Source organism: Erpetoichthys calabaricus, chromosome 2, assembly GCF_900747795.2.
Source record: "Erpetoichthys calabaricus chromosome 2, fErpCal1.3, whole genome shotgun sequence".
In the NCBI taxonomy this organism is placed as follows: domain Eukaryota; kingdom Metazoa; phylum Chordata; class Cladistia; order Polypteriformes; family Polypteridae; genus Erpetoichthys; species Erpetoichthys calabaricus.
Window position 1 is genome coordinate 191,128,362 of NC_041395.2, and position 21,715 is coordinate 191,150,076.

The window sequence follows — 21,715 nt, forward strand, 5'->3', positions numbered from 1 at the left end:
TCGCTAACCATAAGCGTTACCTGGTAGGTAACCACCCATACAATCAGATTGTGAATCAGACTACGAATGCCGTGAATGTAATTACCCCGATCTACATGCTGTCAAATAAACGAACCAGACGCCTTGGCGCAATTTTAGGGGCTTCACCTCTAGCGCTGACGTCCGAGGTTTGATTCCCGTAAGGGAGTGAAGTGAGTGGCTGGTTACCTACCAGGTAACGCTTATGGTTGGCCAGCAAGTCAGGTAACATCAGCCACGGTGCCTTCAGTCGTGAGAAGCAGATCATAGAATGGATGAAAATAGTTTACTGTCAAATAATGCAAAGAGTACGCGACACATCTTTCCCCCTTATTCTTGGCTCATCAGGCGTACAGACTCACTACACTCGCTTAACGGTAATCGAACCTCGGATGTCAGCGCTAGAGGGGCTTCGCAGCGGTGAAGTATTGCTTTTAAATTTTAATTAAGAAGAAAAGAAAACCCTTTTAAATTAAGTCTTAAAAAGAGGTGTAAAGATATTGACAATAAGCTACGCAAACCCACCAAGACATGCAATCGTTTAAATCAAGGCACGAGTCGAAAAACACCATCCCATAATATTAGTTAACGATTAACACATTTCTATATGTATTGTAAGCATACAATACAACTGATAATATGTTGCGCTTATTTATCTGGTGTACTGACATTTTTTTGCGTTTAACAGCTGAAATCTAACGTGGTTTGTGCCCTTCAGAATGAAAAGAGTTTGCATTTACCTTTTTAATAAAAGGCGAGCTTTTAAGCCTGAGAAATCACCCCGTAAATGCACACGTTTAATTGCACATGTTAATATGTATGCTTACACAGTATTAAAAGACACTCAACAATTACACAGTATTAAAAGACAGTCAACAATTAACGTCATTTACCTTCGTTCCCGTGTTTGACTTGTGCTGTAAATCTCTTCCTCGTTTTCAGTTCACGTGATTACGTAGGAGGCGTAATACGTGATGACGCAATACGTGACTCCGCCTCCTCCATTAGAGTATATGGACAAAAAACAGGTTCCAGTTATGACCATTACGTGTAGAATTTCGAAATGAAACCTGCCTAACTTTTGTAAGTAAGCTGTAAGGAATGAGCCTGCCAAATTTCAGCCTTCTACCTACACGGGAAGTTGGAGAATTAGTGATGAGTGAGTCAGTCAAACAAGTTCCAGTTATGACCATTACGTGTAGAATTTCGAAATGAAACCTGCCTAACTTTTGTAAATAAGCTGTAAGGAATGAGCCTGCCAAATTTCAGCCTTCTACCTACACGGGAAGTTGGAGAATTAGTGATCAGTCAGTCAGTCAGTCAGTCAGTCAGTGAGGGCTTTGCCTTTTATTAGTATAGATACCTATTATGTACAAATGTCCATAAGTGCCACAAACTGGCATTTCTTGGTCCCGCCTATATACAGCCATTGGCGGGAACCCAAGACACACCGGCCAATCCCGTGCCTGTCACGGGGAGGGACTTCTGGTCCGCGGCCATTTTGGCTCTTCTGCTCCTGGTGCGGTGACGAGCCGGCTCTTTGAGTTGCAGCATCTCCCTCTCTGCAGCCTCTGCTTCTGTTGCCGCTTCCTGAAAGCCCCACAGAGCAGCGCGAGTCTGCCACCGACAAGGATCCGGGCAGCCCCTGCCTGCTAAACACAAAACACATGCGGCCCCGCAGGGCCGGTTGCCGACAAGCAGGGAACTTACCTGCCGGGTCCCGTCTGTCTGGGGAAACATCCCCGGTGTGGCCTCCCTCGACACCGCGCCGTCCCGGGCGACCTCTGCGACAGCACACTCCCTGGAGCCCGCTGCACTCAGGTAAGGCCCGTCGCACCAGGAGAGAACCTTGTGACGGCAGTCCGTTAACGGTCCGTGGGGCAAGACTTTCTTGCGGGGTTGTAGGCACGCCGCTCCCGCGGCACGTGTGTGGGCGAACCTGCTGCGCCGAGCCGTCTACAAAATTATTTTTTTCTGGGGTTCCCCGCCTTGGAACAGGTGGATCGTCCCATCTGGGATGCCATTGTGGAGACTGGCTCGGACACAGACAGGCAGACACACTCATGTCACCCAACACACGTTTATTTACAATACCTATTATGTACAAATGTCCATAAGTGCCACAAACCCCAATCTTCCCCAAAGTCCAGGCCAACCACTCTGCCTCATCGGACCGCCTCCTTCTCTCTTTCTTGCACCTTGTCCTGCTTCCACCCGACTCCAGCCTTGAATGAAGGGAGGCGGCCCCTTTTATCTGTATCCGGATGTGTTCCAGGTGTGCGCTGGCAATCCCACGGACACTCCCCAGTGTGGCGGAAATGCCGGCTGTCCTCCCGGAAGCACTCCAGGTGTTCCCTCTCTTCTTCCCCGGAAGAACTGGGGTCCAGGGTCCTTCAGGCAGGGGGACACCCCCTGGCAGTGACAATGGGCCCCTACAGGGTTGGGCTTCCAAGCCCTGTACCTGTGGCCCCCAATACAACCAGGGTGGATGCCCCCTCGTGGTCTGGAGGAGGAATGAGCCCTCCTCCTGTCTTCCTGGGCATCCGTCCGGGTGCCACACTGTATATATATATGAAATGTCTGTGTACAATGAAAAATATCTGAATATTGTCCCTCAGGGGAGACAGAAGACCAACTGCTGGTGGTACACTGCAAAGAGAAAATCAATCAAGACAATGATGCCTTTTAAAATATCAGTGCTATAAGTTTGGCTACTATTGACCGGCTTTTGAAGAGAAATTTGGTAACACTGAAGCAGGTCTATAAGGTACCATTTGCATGGAACAATGCCAGAGTGAAGAGCTGCGTTGTCAATATGCTAAGGTAGGTCTGCACTTCATGAAGTCCTGTTAAATAGTAATAGACTATGTGTATTTACTGTATTCATTTAGTTTGAGTCATACATCACTCTATGTACTCCATAATTTACTGTAGTATTCAGTAAACTGTATTGCATTCAAGATTATTGTACAGTATGTAAAGTGCCATTGTTTTACTGTATTGAACTTCATGTACTGTAAACCTTCTTTTTCTTTTCTAGAGGATAATGGAGATAGAACCTAGTGCCTTTTAGCATGGTTTTGTTTTTGTGGATGAAGCAGGCTTTAACCTGATCAAGCAAAGGAGATATGGTTGAAATTTGATTGGTCACCGGGCTACAATATAAGTCCCAGGGCAATGTGGGGGAAACATCACAATGTGCATAGCAATAGGACAAAACAGGGTGAGAAATCGTCACACTATGGTTGTAGCTCATTTCCTGGGGCCTCATATATAAAAGGTGCGTACACACAAAAATGTTGCATACTCCCATTTCCATGCTCAAATCACGCTGTGTAAAACCTAAACTTGCAGTAAAGCCACGCACATTTTCACGCTAGCTAAAATCCTGGCGTGTGCAAGTTCTCCGCTTGGTTTTGCAACTGGCGGCACCAAGCATCAAAGGAGTGCTTTTGTTCAAGTGTGGTTTCCCTTTCTTTTTTAGATCCACATCCCTGACGCGGCTTTATCATGTACACTGAAATTAACTGCATATTGTTTATTAGTTTAAGGCATCTGATTGTAATTAACCTGTAACAATATAATGGACCACAGAATGGTCAAACTATTCTAAATACAATAGCTGCTTTAGTGTTACTCTCACTGCACCTTCTTCTTCTTCTTTCAGCTGCTCCTGCAAGGGGTTGCCACAGCGGATCATCTTTTTCCATATTACTCTCACTGCACCACTCAGAGTATTAATATCACTGTATCTGAGTGTGGAATCACAGATCTACAGCAGCTGATCAGAAAGAGAATTATCGGTATACAGCATCTAGCACATGCTGCCTCAGCCATTCTGCCTATTTGAACTGCTCTCATGCGGCAAACACTTCAGAGCCTTTCCTGTACTGACCTGACTGGTTCAGAAACAGTTTCATCCCAAGAACTCTAAATGTACTCAATCAGTCCATCAAGTGTTCCTTGTAAAACTGTTTGTACTTATAAATATAATTACCTCACTGTAAACTTGCGATACAGTTATAATATTGCACAACCTGAGCCATTTTATAAAGCACATATTAACATATGATGATTATATCATTTTTAAGATGAAATGCAGCAAAATGTTTATTATATTATACAGATAAAACTTTAACTACATCTAAATAATCTATACAGTATTTTTAATAATTAAACATGTGAGTTCACAGTGTCGCAGTGCTAGCAAGGAGCTGGTGCTCCATTCACAGAGTGTTCCTGCCTCGCGCTGTATTCTTGCTGGGGCTGGTGCGACACTGGGAGGATAGATGGATAGAATAATTAAACATGTACTACGAAGATATTTCAATGTTCCTTAAAAGTTTTGAAGAATCGGTGTTCTCAGCTTACAGAGCTGATTGTGTGGCGATTGGGTATTTGGAGAAAGAAAAGGAAGGACAGGAATTGGGGGTTAGTACATTTGAAAGAGACAGTACTGCTGCAATAAATTATTTCATCGAAGGTCGTGCACAGCACAGCAAGCATCTTGCGTAAGGCATGAACAATCACTGTGCCACTATGTTCCCATCTTTAATACATGCTTTAATTCCTATCATCATGAAAATGATATCAAGTATACATCTCAGTATTTTAATTATTCAGAGAGCTGTAATATCATGAATGTAATGGATTCTGTGTCCTGTCGGAGGTAGAGAAAGCCCATTTAAGAAGCACGTAGTGATTCCCACACATAGAGCACATAGAAGAACATATACAAAACAAAGCATTTAATGTGCTACTTTAGTTATGATGGGATTTGAGAAACTAGTAAATTAAACAATTCTAAGATGAAGTTTATGATGTTCTACTTTAATGACAAAATAAACTACGTAATTAAAGTGGAAATTTCAAGATTAAAGTTGACATTTCAAGCTTTTTTCCCACTGTGTCCCTAATTTTTTTTTTTCTCTGTGCCCTAATAAGCTTTCATATGGCACTCAGACAGTGGGCTACGATTCACCTTTTCATGGCAACTTTGATAACTGACAACTTCTTTTTATTTCGGACACTGTGCGACTTGAGCTTTCAAGTTTCCCCAACACTCTATGTCACTTGATCAACTTCCTTTTGTTGTTTATACCACTGTTTAAACCAACAAACAGCACGTTTTTCCTTGCCTCCACTTGGTATTCGCTGATATTATTCTATTTTCCCCCGTGCTTTTGCCATTGCCTTTTCACAGAACGTTGAACTTAAGAGCTATTTATATTGATTTGCATATTCAAAGAGTCGTAATTCTGGGAGGAGATGGGGCGGGACAGCAGGCATGTGCACGTGCATTACTTTTAATGTTGACCGTGATTTAGAGAGCGGAAGAACGTGGAAGTTGGCAAATGCACAGATTTATGCATCTGGATTTTTTTTGTGCGTACGCACATTTCCGCTTTTGTCCTTACGCCATGTCTTAGTGAGAATCCTACACATGGTGTTATGCATGAGGCCCCTGGTGTTCCTTGATGGGCTTGCAGAGTGATTAATGGCATGAGAAGAACTTTGTGATTACAGGTACAGTATATAAAACAATATGAGATTCCATCATGCCGCATCCATCTTAAACCAAATTCACCATTCTTTAGCACCATTGAGAAATTTTTCAGCATGACGGTGGAAGGTTTATGACCAAAATCCTTATGTCCTGGTGACTCTTACTGAGTCCATGTATGCTACCTGTGATGACCACCGTAGACGCATTCTAAGCTAGGACTCATCACACAAAGCTTTTTTATCCAACGTGTCTGGCAAAGGGATAATATCATGTATGATGTAGATGGAAATCTATGCTTTAATGCAAATAACAGGCAGGATATGGTGTAAGTCTAGTAAACATTATTAAATATTTTGCTTATTGAGTTTTTTAGATTTTTGTGTCAAATGAAATCACTGCTCGTGTTCGCATATGATTAGATGTACTGCATTTTAAAAGAATGGTTGCTTTTTCTTTTTGCTGTCTGTGGTGAACAATTGATTGGAATAAATTTTTCTTTTTAGGTACCATTATGTTCACTTAATTAAGAATTATGTGAATACAATTACATTTTCAACATGAATATGCTGTTTGGCAAAAGGGAACACAGTTTTGATGTTTGTGTCAGTTGTTGACAAATCATGCAATATTGTTTCTAAAATGCATCCAAACAATGGAAAAAAATGTAAAATGTGAATACACAAAGAACACAATGCAAATAAACTAAATACAAATAAACTACATTTTGTTTTATTCAGTTCATACAGTGTTCTTGAATACATACAAACTGAAGTTCCCAAAAGAAACATACATTGTACTGTAAAACAAAGAAAGTAAAATGGTTATATATTTACTACAAAAAAAAAACATCAACATGTTCATCCCTGGCAAGACAGCACTGGAAATCACTCTTGCTGTGATGAATCTACCCCTGGCAGGACTCTACAACTGTATCACCAACTGCTAAGCTATGGAGATGGTATATCTATATACAGTACCATCGCCATAGCATGGAGAAGATCCCAAAAACATTCTTCTATAGGGCTGAGAATAGAATAATGGGGTGGTATATATTTGTGAAATTTGGATTGTTTGTTAACTATTCACAGACTGAAACACTACGATGAAAACAGACATTGTTCCAAATATTAACATAATTATGCTCAGGTTGATCCTGCTGCTGATGGTCGTGTTCCTTTAGAGTATCTGAAAACCCAGTGTGAAATATCAAAAAATGGGCTGGATTGTATGGTCCTAGGTTGGCGTAATGGTATTGGACTCTAAGGTGGCTAATTGCTACATAGTGAGAATACTTCATCACAGGTCAGAAACATGGATAATGGCTTAGTGGCCTATGATGTTGTGTCCTTTCCTCCTACTCTTGTAGAGGTTGAAGCCTGCTATGTCAATATAGATGAATTCATATGGAGTTTCCATTGATTCCAGTACAAAAAATCTCTGAAATACATTTGGAGAAACAAATAAGATTAGGCATAAGCTCCTTTATTACACACATAATATTTCATTTTATTGTGGATAAATTTTGTAAGAATTATTTTGGATAAATTTTTGTAAGGTTTTACATGAACATATTGAGAACACACCCGTGACCCTGTGTTCGGATTCAGCGGGTTGGAAAATGGATGGATATTGAGAACACAGGACTTTTACCATGTCACTGTTGTGTTGGAAAGATAAGTCTGTTTTATACCCATTATATTGGACCATTAAATGTGCTGAATATTCTCTGTATTCCTTGGAATGTGATGTCTTCTATTTGACTCTGAATGTCATTTAACCTAAGAGAGTTTTTGGCACGGAAATGTCTTTCTTCGTACTTGATGAAGCATATGCAATTGACCACCACCAACTGGGTTCCTTGTAATTATGTACAAATAGTACCCATTGCTAATATAAAATTTCTACACTACTATACAATTTATAAAAACTACATACATCAAGCCCAAAAACAAGAAATATGGTCTCAAAACCTTTAACATGCTTGGAAAAACCATCCTAACACTGAAAAAGTCTACATACAGCAGCCAAAAAGCAAACATTCCAGTTAAAATCACATACTGACAGAGCAAAAATGTAAGCAACAATGAACACTAAATACACACTGCACCAAAAAAGAAAATGTTTGCATCAAGAAAAAAGTATGCTGCAAAAAATAATGGAGAGCCAGAAGAAAAGATAAGTCATGCCATTAATGTACAGATATGTTTTATTTTGCAAAGGTTCCCCATAAACAAATCTTTTATAAGAAGAAAATGCATTTGCTCACACTTTGTAAACTGAGTTTAAAAAATCATACATAGGCATTCTTTCAAAACAACAAAAATCTGCAGAAAAAGTGGACCAGGGTACACTGCAACCTGAACTCAGCCTTAATCTTGGCAATCATTGGAGTATGGCCAAATATTTTCCTCTACATCACACTGAATATTTTCCCTGGCCTGACAGTGGGGGTAGTAATGCTTGGAGTGGTGGATCCTCCCTTGACAGACCTCATGAGTGATAATACTATAGGCTGCCTGCATGGCTTCAAGAGGACAAGATCTTTCATGAGGGTTTAGGTCATATGCCTTAAATCTCCATCTTGAAAAATAATTCTTCAGTGGATTTGAGGAATGGAGAATACAGTGGAAGAAACATCTTGAATGACTGCTGAATGGCAGTAACTCACAAAATGGAAAGTCTGGTCTGGTAGCCTATGCTGCCTTTGTGGAGGCTGGAACAACACATTACATAGGCAATTGAGAAAATCTAAAATGAGTGTGGTGTTATATGGGCCAGGTGTAACATGCCAATGGACCACTCCTTGTATGCTGATTACAGTGCACATTGTTAAGTAACCCCGTCTTTGGTCAAAGACATCCACTCTGGCTCTTTCCCCAGGATGTTTCTTCTTCTGCAATGCATTTTTGTCAGATTGAATTCTACCCCATCAACTTAAATAAATTCTACTGGATCAGTATTGATATCAAGTTCCAGGACACTCTGAAAGGAGACACAAACATATCACTGTGGAACAGTACACATTCAACAAGTTAAATATACACATTGAATGTAATACTCAGTAGTACTTACGCATTCTGTAAATCTTTCACATCATCAGTGTTCCTCTAAATTGCCACTCTATATATTTGCTTCATTCTCACCCTGTTTTTTTTTCAGAATATGATCAATATTGGATGTGGAAACACAATGCATAATTCTGAAGATAGTTTTTCCCAACTGGATACAGACATTTCACAGAACACTGCACAATGTCCCCAAAACAATATACACAAACCCCAATATTAAATGCTGCATACTAAAACCATAAATAAACAGGGAAAAAATCATGTTTTGTTGAAAAAACCTTAATATAGTCCCCAAAATCAAATCATTAAGCCAGAAACTGTATGCGCTACAAAACTGTAAGTCACAATGAGCAGTGAGCCAAGGACATCCACTGTGGCTTTTTGCCCTATGTTGTTCCTGCTTCTGCAGCCCCTTTTGGACAAATTGAATTCAGCCTTGTCAATGTATTCTCTGGATGACAACACATAACCAGGTTACAGTGGTATGGAACAGTGAATATGTATAATAAAATATATAATATGATATATAATACTGTAAAAAAAGCAGAAGGGTATACAGTAAAGTGTTACATACTTGTACATATGCATGTTGCATTTCTTTCAAATGGAACTCAATATATTTGTTTCATACTTATCTAATGTCTTCTCAGTATGTGATCAATGTTTAATGTAAAAACTGTGCTTATGTTGTGGAATATGTGTTGTCGTCTGTGATTCATGTTTGTATTTCCCTGAGACTAATGACTTTATTAGCCAACACCATGTTGATGATTTCTGCTTCTTGGTCCTGACTGAGGAGATGGTTTCTTCCACTATATAATGGTCTTCTGTGAATTATGCAGAGTAGAGTGAAATTATGCAGTGTGACAGTTTGAGGTCCTCTTGACCCCTTGAACCCTCGGACAATACGCCAGACACCAGGTAAAAGTCCAATAATTCTTTATTTGGACAATAATAAAGTGCACAAAGCACCTACACTCCACTATACTCATATAATACACAATCAGTAATCAATAACAATAACAATAATCAATCCTCCACTCCCTGACGTGTGGAGGGAGAGATGACTCTCTCCACCCAGCTCAGCTCAACGCTCTTGTGTTTCACGGTCCTTTTTATAGTCCTTGACCCGGAAGCGTTTCACCCTCTCTGTCCATGTGACCTGGAACACTTCCGGGTCAGATAAAAAATCCTTCTTTTTCTTCACCCAGGAAGCACATTGTTCCCTTTGTCCACGTGACTCTGACATACTTCTTGGGCGTAAGGCAAATAGTCTCTGTGCCTCCCTGCAGCGTCCTCTAGCGGGCCCCAAGGTATCCAACAGGGCTGAGAATGAAAACTACATTGTCCAGTATTCCCTGCTGGCATTCGGGGCACCTCCATGCTGCAGGAAGGGCTCCACCTGGCAGCCTGGGGGTGTTGGCCGGGATGACATGCCGGCCATATCCCACAGCAGTCAAGACAGTCTGCTGGATTTGAACAGCCATAATTGTGTAACTATATATTCAGACTTACCTGTTCTCAGTGCAAAGTCTTAACAATTACAGCTATAGTGTAATTGCTCAAACATGCTTATGCTCTGGTTGATGACTCTTGTCAACAACAGTTTCTCTTATTTCATTTGAAATGTTTTGGTTTGTGCCTCATACTCGTCCTTATCCTCTTCCTCTTCTCCTCTGTGCTTTTCTTTGCTCCAAGTCATTGTGTGTTGTTTTTATGCTTTCACAGAGAGCAGAGTAGGTAATTGTGGTTAACTGTGTTTGCACAGGTGATGTGTGTTTGATCCATTGTGTAGCCGCCGAAGCATAAGGCAAGATCAAGCACAGGTAAAACGCGTGTCGAAAGAAATCTCTCAGTCCAAAAGTTTGTTTTCAAATTACTTAGTGAAAGTTAAAAGCAAATAATCCACACAAAAATTAAAAAAAAAAACAGTTACACACATAGAATAAAAGGCAAAAAAGGAAAAATGTATCTTCTCTAAATTTACCTTTTCTTGAGGAACTTTAGTTATTTCTATACTTAAAGGTTCTTAATTTCTTCTTCTGTACGCCTTAAGCATACGGGTTTGTGCTTAAATAAGTACGAGTTACTTCACACACTCAAACGGCCTGTTAGCACGGTCATGGTTTAAAACCGTATGCCTCTACACCTTACACATGGCAAGGCTGTCACTAACTGAAGAATAATGTTTACTCAAAGCTGTTAGAAATAGCAAGAATATACCAATAAAATTCTACTTATGGGGGTTTTAGGAACCTCCCATAGATTATGCATTGTCATTGTCATTGCCCTCCATGATGTGTGTTTAAATTCCCCTGAGTCTTAAGGCATTATTTGCTAATAACATATTTATGATATCGTACCCTTGTGCTTGAGTAAACAGCCTCATTCTAATACTATTTGGCAGTCTTCTGTGAATTTTGCAGAGTGAAGTGAAAACAGTTTACTGTGTGTCTACTTAGACAAGCCAAAATAGTAAAAAATATCATAAGTCTTACCTTATTTTAATAATTCCAGCAACAGCATAGCAGCTCAGATTGGGATGAACTTACTGCCCAGCTTCTTGCATGCTCAAGCCATGTTTGATTACACTGTCAACCAATATTGTTCGTATCTCACTGGATGCAGATCTTCTTTCTCTACCTCTTCCTTTACCACTAACCCACTGTGCTCTTTCTTGTTCCATACTGTTGTATGAATTTAACTAACATCAGTTTTAGAATATAGGGGGAACATAGTTAATCATTTTGGCTGATTGAAAGTGTATGGTTTTTAATAACACATTCACCAGAAATCCAAACTGTGTAAACAAAACAAGAATGTGTGTATAATTGTATAGATAAAGTATATTGTTCGTTATGATCAATAGCTTACCCAGTCAATGCTTTCACTCACAGTGTGTTAGCAATTGAGAAAAACTGTAAACACCTGTAAGTGTATTTCCCTGTCCTACCCCAAGACAATGCAATCACACACTTTAAGGCATCAAAACAAAAATATACAGTATGGAACAGTGATGTGAATTACCTGATTTCTCTTCTGAAGTTTGGATTATTGTTGCAACTGAGAAGTGACACAGATTTGACTAGACTCATTGGCCAGATACTCTCATGCAGAAGAACATGGTCTTTTGAGATTTGATGTTTTGTTTCTCTTCTTTGGACCCCTTTACCTTCACCTCACCTCACCTCACCTCACCTCTCCTCTCCTCTCACCACTGTTTATACTACCTTTTCTTCTTTTTCATCTTCTTAGATTCATTTGAGGATTGTTAGGTGACATTTCACCATACAAACATCTCACCTGCACTTTTTATGTGTGGTTTGGAAATTATATTAATATTTTCTGAATAGCTGATTGCAGCTTAAAACCAAGTGATAACTGTTAAGCTTAGGTGTGCATAAATGCAGACAGATGTATGCTGTTTGTGTTGGGCAGGTGTTGTGTATTTTGATTGCCAGTACTTTCTACACGACAGCATGAGGACAACTGTGCTTTGTGTTGACACTTGTGCTTAGAGAATTACAAACAGTGTTAAGGAGATTTGCAAACCTGTGTGTAAGGGATGTTTGTTTAAGATTCTGCAAAAAGAATTGACACCTAGGAAATACAAGTGAAGGTTTGGGAAATTGTGTTTAGATTATAGTTCTTTGTATTTTAACAGTAGGAATAAACTGTAAAAGCACAGCAGTTTTCAAATACATTCCAGTGCTAACCCATTAAAAATCATAATTTTACAGTATGGTAGAACATTTAAAAAAATATATATAAAATATTAAGCTTTAAAAGGTGAAATCACATTTCAGTGAAGACCTTACACATAGAGTGAACCAAAAAAAAATCTGAATAATTTAGAAAGGATTTAACCATTTTAATTTCAAGGTAGTGTTTCATTTTTTTTTTGTTTGTTTTAATCCTACCATTTTTATATTCTTGAATTAGATCTCCTTTCCATACATAGTAGACAAAAATTAATTTTAAATTTTGCAACATACACAAGTCAAATGAAAAGTCTGTTGTGTAAAACAATAGAGTGGAATTGGACTAGCAATCACCTATGAAGGCTAGGGGGCACCAGTGAGCCCCAAACCCCAAACACAAAACACACAAGCATAGTCCCATGGTTCAAGTAATTGGGTGTTTATTACAAGTATCTTGTATAAAGAGACACAAAAGCAAGTCCTTCTCTCACTTTCCCTCTTTCCACTTCACTGCTCTAACCTAGCCAGCCAGCTGAAATAAAAGAGAGCACTGAGAAACCAGCAGTGATTAGAAAGTCTGATAAAATAATTAAGTCACCTCAGTGACTCATAGAACAATTATTAAAGCTTAAAAGAATTTTTTGAAATGTTATAATCATATTCAAATTAACTGTAGAGGTACTTGATGGCAAAATAAAAGAAAAATGTTACTGTTAGAAATGTATAGTTATGAAGTTGTACGGTGTGTAAAGAATTTCTTGTGTAAACAATTTTTCTTGACAAGAAGGATGTGTCATATAGTCTGTATGTGATTTGCATATGATATAGTGTGTATGTACTGTATATTTGTAGATATAATGGAAAGATTACAACAGCAGTTAGAACTTTATTGTTTGTGTTCTCAATGTTGTATCTATTAGAAATACATTTGTCAAAATAAAGAGTTAAATAGTTATTAAGGCTGATCCTAAGTGTTCCTTGTACAAGACGAGAACATCACAAATCCCAAGAGTCCCCCAAAAGACTGAAAATGAATACTTGGAGGAGGTCTGTGAAAAAAAAAAAAACAATTATCTTATAGTTTTATGAACTGAATATGTTTTTGGTGGAAAATATTGCAATAGAATGCAGAGCTTTTCACCACTTCAACAGACAGAATGATACTTTGTGGCAACTGGCTGTGCGGGGCGAGATGTCTGACTACTAACTGGAGTGTTATGCAAGTGTTAGTGCTTGCCTTTATTAGGCATCATTACAATGATGATGAAAAATGCAATTACAATTACTAATGTCATGATACTCAATTCAGATTTTTGACTCTTATATGATTTTTTTGAGTGTTCAAATGAATTTTGCAAGTGATTCATATCCAGTATCACTGATTACCAAAATCTACTCTGTGTATTACTTTAGATTAGGTGCCCCTAATACGGTGTACTTACTATGTAATTATTTATATAATTTCAGAGTAACTAGGTGTTATTACCTTGTACTTACTGTGCAATACAGCGTAACACTATATTTAATTACTCAATTGTAATTGTTATTTCATAATTTTTACAAGTATGTATATACATAAACTGTAGAGTAACAATTACAACAGAGTGATTAACCACAACATTATATTGTGTTACACAGTAAATACTGTACAAGGTAATAACAGCTAATTGACCTAATCTGTATGTGCAAAATCAATACAGATTAATTAATCAGACATGCAAACTAATATACAACCATGAGGTAAAAGTTTATGTGCCAGGAGTCACATTCTAAAGATATGCATTTTAGGTGGACCGCTGACGCTAAATTGGCTCAAATGGATACATGTATGTTTGTGATGGGCTGGTGCCATGTCTAGAGCCTTTCTAGTCTTGATGAATTGGATGGATGGATGAACTGATTGATAATCTGCAAATTCATTAGCTCACAATAGCAAGTCAGTGGAATTATTGTAAGACGATTCTGCCGCAGATTGGAGACATCATGGATGTATCCTTATGTACACGACAGAAAAGTCAGTCTTCAAGACTCTCTCAGAAAATATGCGCGTGACTCACAACATTTCAGAAAACATGTACCTATTGGGCTGCAATGGCAGATTTTTTTTCCTTTACACTTTTCCCTAAAATTATTTTATCTATGTCACAAAATTGAAAAGAATTCCTTTATACAACATTTCTAAAGTGTGCATAATATGCTGGCAGGTTAAATAGAAAAACAGATAATTTACAGTGAATGTGAAAATATAATCATAATCTTACTACATAACCCCTATAAACTTATACACTAATTTTAGGTCCCCAAAATAAATGGATTAGCCTAATATAGTTATAAAATTATATGTTTATATTCAATAATGCGTTAGACATCAATCCATCCATTATTCAACCTGCTATATCCTCACTACAGGGTCACGGGGGTCTGCTGGAGCAAATCCCAGGGTGCAAGGCAGGAAACAAACCCCGGGCAGGGCACCAGCCCACTGCAGGGCACACACACACCCACACACTAGGGATAATTTTGGATTGCCAATGCACCTAACCTGCAAGTCTTTGGAAACCCACGCAGACAAGGGGAGAACATGCAAACTCTACGCAGGGAGGACCCGGGAAGCGAACCTAGGTCTCCTAACTGCGAGGCAGCAGCGCTACCACTGCGCCACCGTGCTGCCCACGTTAAACATTTACCCATTATTTGCAACTTCTCACAAAGGTATGCAAACAAAGTGGTTTTACCATCCAATCAATGAAAAATGGCACAATATATTTCAAATTAAATTTGTCTTTAGCAATACAGTCAATGTGTACAGCTCTAATTCTGCTGCTGTGTTGATCACCAAGATTTATTTTACCAGAACTGGACCTCCAATGTTACACCATTCTGAGGATTATTATTGGTGTTGTTACTATTGTTTTATCATTTATATTGTACCTTCTGATTTGGTTGCCCTCATCCCCAGGCATTTTTATAACAAGGTGGGGCTTGTGTGCTTTATTGAACCTATTTTGACAATCGCAAACATTTTCGACTAGCATTTTTTTAACTTACTCATTCTTCTTTTAGGGCCATTTAATTCCAGCAAAACGCAAAATTTATTTCTTTAGTTTTGTGATGTGTGGGTCACAGACTTGCACAACAGAGAAGGAGAGGAGTCCAGATTTATCAGAAAATCATTTTTATTGTTGTGAAGACAGGAACAGTCTTAAGCATTTTTATTCAAACAGGAGCTGTCATTTTCATCACTCAAACACAAAGCAAGCAAAAAGTGGCACTGGCAGTTTTCCTGCTTTAACTCCTACCTTCAGATTAAAACAACTCATAGCTTCTTTCATTACACAGGTTCAGTGGCTTCTGAAGGGGAGATGAAAGAAAGTGAGTACACAGCCAAGTCAGTGGCCGGTTTTAAATGTTCTTTGTATCAACCATCGGTCGACAGACACATTACACAGTGAGCCTCCGAATTTGCAGTTGAAGTGGCAGCAGACAACCAATTCCTGCCTTTTCTAACAGAGTACCAGCACAGAGCACAGTTGGGAGTCTGTCAAGCGCAGTTGGGGGCTGCCAGGGTCACAGTATCAAGCAGAAGGCCAGCTCCATTCTACATTTACAATATCAGCCACACAGCACAAATTTCATTGAAACCATAGTAAAGGCCCTGAACTAGAAAGAAATTAAATAAAAAAAATATAGCCTTTTCTATAAAACTGCACCATTTAGTTTAGTACTGCATGCATGTGTTTGTTAAAGTGGAAGGAATGGGCAAACTTTAAACAGATGATGACTGTGCTTGGACTTCGAAAGCAGCAATGCTAATCAGTGCCCTTTTTAATTTCTATTATGTCTGATTTGTAGATGATTTGCAAGTATGCATGAGACAGAACAAAAGATAGATAGATAGATAGATAGATAGATACTTTATTAATCCCAATGGGAAATTCACATTCTTCAGCAGCAGCATACTGATACAATAAATAATATTACATTAAAGAATGATAATAATACAGGTGAAAAAAACAGACAATAACTATGTATAATGTTAAATATTAACGTTTACCCCCCCTGGTGGAATTAAAGAGTCGCATAGTTTGGGGGAGGAACGATCTCCTCAATCTGTCTGTGGAGCAGGACAGTGACAGCAGTCTGTCGCTGAAGCTGCTCTTCTGTCTGGAAATGATACTATTAAGTGGATGCAGTGGATTCTCCATAATTGATAGGAGCCTTCTGAGCGCCCTTCGCTCTGCAACAGATGTTAAACTGTCCAGCTCCATGCCAACAATAGAGCCTGCCTTCCTCACCAGTTTGTCCAGGCGTAAGGCGTCTTTCCTCTTAATGCTGCCTCCCCAGCACACCACTGCGTAGAAGAGGGCGCTCGCCACAACTGTTTGATAGAACATCTGCAGCATCTTATTGCAGATGTTGAAGGAAGCCAGCCTTCTAAGGAAGTATAACCGGCTTTGTCCTTTCTTGCACAGCGCATCAGTATTGGCAGTCCAGTCTAATTTATCATCCAGCTGCACTCCCAGATATTTATAGGTCTGCACCATCTGCACACAGTCACCTTTGATGATCACTGGGTCTATGAGGGGTCTGGGCCTCCTAAAATCCACCACCAGCTCCTTGGTTTTGCTGGTGTTCAGGTGTAGGTGGTTTGAGTCGGACCATTTAACAAAGTCATTGATTAGGTCCCTATACTCCTCCTCCAGCCCATTCCTGATACATCCCACGATAGCAGTGTCATCAGCGAACTTTTGCACATGGCAGGACTCCGAGTTGTATTGGAAGTCCGATGTATATAGGCTGAACAGGACCGGAGAAAGTACAGTCCCTTGTGGCGCTCCTGTGTTGCTGACCACAATGTCAGACGTGCAGTTCCCAAGACGCACATACTGAGGTCTGTCTTTAAGATAGTCCACGATCCATGCCACTAGGTATGAATCTAATCCCATCTCTGTCAGCTTGTCCCTAAGGAGCAGAGGTTGGATTGTGTTGAAGGCGCTAGAGAAGTCTAGAAACATAATTCTTACAGCACCACTGCCTCTGTCCAAGTGAGAGAGGGATCGGTGTAGCATATAGATGATGGCATCTTCCGCTCCCACCTTCTCCTGATATGCAAACTGCAGAGGGTCAAGGGCGTGTTGAACCTGTGGCCTAAGGTGGTGAAGCAGCAGCCTCTCCATGGTCTTCATCACATGTGATGTCAGAGCAACAGGCCGAAAGTCATTCAGCTCACTAGGACGTGATACCTTTGGGACTGGGGTGATACAAGATGTTTTCTGTGGACACTTTTTGTGACTGAAGACAGAGAAGAAAATTAAAATTAGTCAAAACCTTTTATTGATACATACCAGACAAGGGTAAAATGACAGAGAAACACAGTCCTAGGACACCGCACTTCATCTGCCTCGAGCGCAGATATCCTTGCTCTTTTATACCTTTCTAATCTCCTGATCGTTGACCACGTAAGCAATAAAAATAGCGTCCTGACTCATTGTATTTTTCCAATTTTGTAAAGTCATTACCCTAAAGGTATATTTTCTTGTCACACACATCATCAAAAGAAAACTTCCAGAAAGTATACATGCTTTTTGTCACGTACGCAAAACACAAACAAGTTTGATCATTCTGTCCTATTTTCTGTACACACATACATTTTGTTCAATTACATCATTTTATGTTTTTACACTCCTCCCTTTTTGAACAAAATGATGTGGGCAATATATAATTAAATTGAAATGGTTGATGAAGGGGAAGGGGGGGGGAAAGGGGATGGGGAGGAGAAAATGGAAGAAGCTAAACGAGACATGTGCTCCTCATGTAGCATATATGCCCTTTCCATAGAGGCGGCAAAGTACTTAGATAGAGATCACCACCCATCCTTGGGTAGCCTGAGAGGGTGCGGGTAACAGCCAACAGAAAAAGTATTTTTAAGATAGCCATTTCTTGCAATGCGATGCGTGGATCCAGGCAGGCAGTCCTTCAACTTTCACGGCATGTGGTGTGGATAGAAGAATTTGGAATGGTCCTCTCCACCTAGGCTGATGCCAGTGTTTCCTCCGAGTATCTCGAACCAGGATCCAGGTGCCCAAGGGAATTGGTAAATCCTTGGAAAGGGGGCTGGTCCTCCAGGCTTGATTAACCTGCTGGTGGATTTCCTTCAACGAGGTTCGTAAACCTGCAAGACTAGAGAGAAGATCATTGTCCACAGTATGCAAATTCACATTTCCTACAACCATGCCAACGGGCATGGGACGTCCGGTCAGAATCTCAAACGGCGATAGTCCCAGTTGTCGGTGTGTCCGTCCCCTTAGTCCCATTAAAGCTAAGGGTAGTGCATCCGGCCATGATAAATTAGTTTGTTCACAAATTTTTGCGAGTTTAGCTTTTAAAGTGCCATTGCATCGTTCTACGATGCCTCCGCTTTGGGGATGGTATTTACAATAATGGTGCACATTAATTTGGAGCCAGGTGGTTAATTCATTTATAACGGAGTTCACAAAATGAGTGCCATTATCTGTTTGTAACTTTTGAGGGATACCCCATCTTGGAATAATCTCTTTAATTAGTGCTTTAGCTACTGTTTTGGCATCGTTGTGTTTTGAAGGGAAAGCCTCTACCCATCGGGAGAACACATTGACAATCACAAGACAATATCGGTACCCTTTAGACGGGGTTAGTTCAATGAAATCCATTTGGAGGTGTTCAAACGGACCCATTGGATTAGGGGGTAACGGCGGGACTTACCTGGGTACCTTTTCCCACATTAAACTTTTGACATATTGCACAGCGTCTGCAAAATTGCTCTGCATATGTAGAGAAACCTACAGCTTCCCAATGTTTTTCAACATCTCGAACCATGGCATCTCTACCTGCGTGATCGAGGCCATGGGCGATTTTTGCCATTCCTGGGAAAGAGGCTTTTGGGAGAAAAGGTTTGTTAGTGTGTTTATGAGTCCAGACTCCATCAGAGAGGGACCCTTCTTTGGACCATTTTCTCCTTTCGATATCCGTGGCTGCACTCTGTAAAGAAATAATTTGATTATCAGGGTCCTGGTCATTTCTCTGTTGGAATAAAGAAATTGGTGTGTTATTATATGCAGCCTCTTTAGCAAAGTGGTCAGCTAATTCATTTCCTTTGCTAACAGGATCCTGTTTTCCTGTGTGAGCTTGACATTTAACAATCGCTAGCTTCGATGGTTTGGTTATAGCTTCTAAAAGGGATTCGATCAATTTCTGATGTTGGATGGGTTTGCCAGTACTGGTCTTAAATCCCCTTAGTTTCCATAGTGCTCCATGATCATGGCAGACTCCAAAAGCATACCTGGAATCTGTATAAATTGTTACGATCTTCCCTTCGGACAGCTGACATGCTCGAGTGAGTGCTACGAGTTCAGCTGCTTGTGCACTTAAGCTTGATGAAATTCGATTTGCTTCCAGCAGGCGGTCCCCTTGGACCACTGCGTAACTGGTTGAGGGTGCTCCATTTTTCAATCGCAAGGAACATCCATCCACAAAAATCATTTCTCCAGTTTCTAAAGGTGTTTCCTGTAGATCTACTCTAGGTTTTACAACCTTTGCTATTTCGTCATGGCAATTATGTGGTTCTCCTTCGTTGTTAGTTGGGAGAAGAGTGGCTGGATTTAAAGTGGAGCATCTTTCAATTGTAACATTTGACAAAGTACAGAGTACATTCTGATAGTGTATTGCCCTAGCAGTAGTGAGATGTGAAGTTTTGGCTTGTACTAGGATAGAATGTACAGCGTGAGGCACTTTAACTGTTAGGGGGCTCATGAGAACTACATCCGTGCTTGCTAATACAGCTTCTGTTGTTGCAGCCACAGCACGAAGACACGGAGGAAGTGCTGCGGCCACTGGATCCAGTTTTTTAGAAAAATAAGCCACCGGTCTTTGTTTATCTCCATGTTGTTGCGTCAGTACTGCATTCATAAATCCCTGCTTTTCGTCCATGAACAAAGTAAATGGATGAGAATGATCAGGCAAACCAAGCGCGGGCGCAGATAGAAGAGCAGTTTTGAGGTTACAGAGAGCCTTCTCAGCCTGTTCATTCCATTGGACCTGGCCAGAAAGGGGGATGCCAGGAGTATTAGCCAATTGTTGCAACGGCTGTGCTCTTTCAGTAAAATTTAGAACCCACTGTCTGCAGTAGCCCAGAATACCTAAAACAGACATAACCTGTTGTTTTGTGACCGGTCTAGGAAGATTTTGGATGGCTGTAATGCGATCGCTAGAGAGAGCTCTTGTTCCATACGTAATGTCATGACCTAGATATTTTACAGTTGTTTTGATTAGCTGCAGCTTAACTTTAGAAACTTTATGGCCATTTTCCCCCAGAAACAGCAACAATTTCTGGGTATCTTTTGTACAATCTTCTTCCGTAGCGCTACATATCATTATGTCATCTACATACTGTATCAATGTACTACCTCTTTCCGGCCAAAAGCCTTCTAAATTTTGGGCAAGAGCTTGTCCATAAACACAAGGGGCTTCAGTGTATCCCTGAGGCATGACGGTCCATGTCCAACAGCGGTTTTGGAATGTAAAAGCAAACCAAAATTGAGAATCAGGGTGAACAGGGATAGAAAAGAAAGCATTAGCTAGGTCAATAACGGAGAAGTACCGAGCGGAAGGAGGGATAGTAGAGAGGATAGTGGAAGGATTAGGGACGATAGGGGCCCTAGGGAAGATGGCAGAATTTACTTGTCGCAAATCTTGTACGAAACGCCATGAACCGTCAGCCTTTTTTACAGGTAGAATGGGGGAATTGACTGGAGAGTATTCGATTGGAATAATGGCACCGCGTTTGACGAGATCGGAATGTACGGCGGAGATGCCAGTCTCTGCTTCGGGAGACAGAGGATATTGGGCACGGTGCGGGCGGAAGGAGGATTTCGGGTGGATCACCAGAGGCTCACAATGGGCTATCCTTCCATAATCATTCTTTCCCTGGGACCATAGTGAATCAGGGAGCATAGAGAGCCAAGAAGGGAAAGTGGTTTGTAATGAACAAGCAAAAGAAGAAGGACGGCACAAAGCGCGATGTACTAAAAAATCAGTTTGAAACACCACTTTAGTTATTAAACGGTCAGGAGTATCAAAAATACCCGGAGTAACTTGTAACCAGTCTGTTCTTTCAAGGCATTTTTCTACCCATGGTCCTATTTCCCCCCATTTAACAGTGTGTGATTTAGCTAAGGAAATATGAGGCACTGTGCCGCCAAGATAATATATGTGCTGTGAGCATGTAAGATGAACAGAAGCAGCTGCCTTTGTGGATGAAATAAAAACACAGGAGATGTGAAGGGTTTCGGGGCAAGTACCAGAAGTAAGGAAAGATTCTAGCCAGGGGGTGTCTACTTCTATAGGGAAGTATTGGGCAGTACAGTGTAAAATGTCAGGGGCCTGTA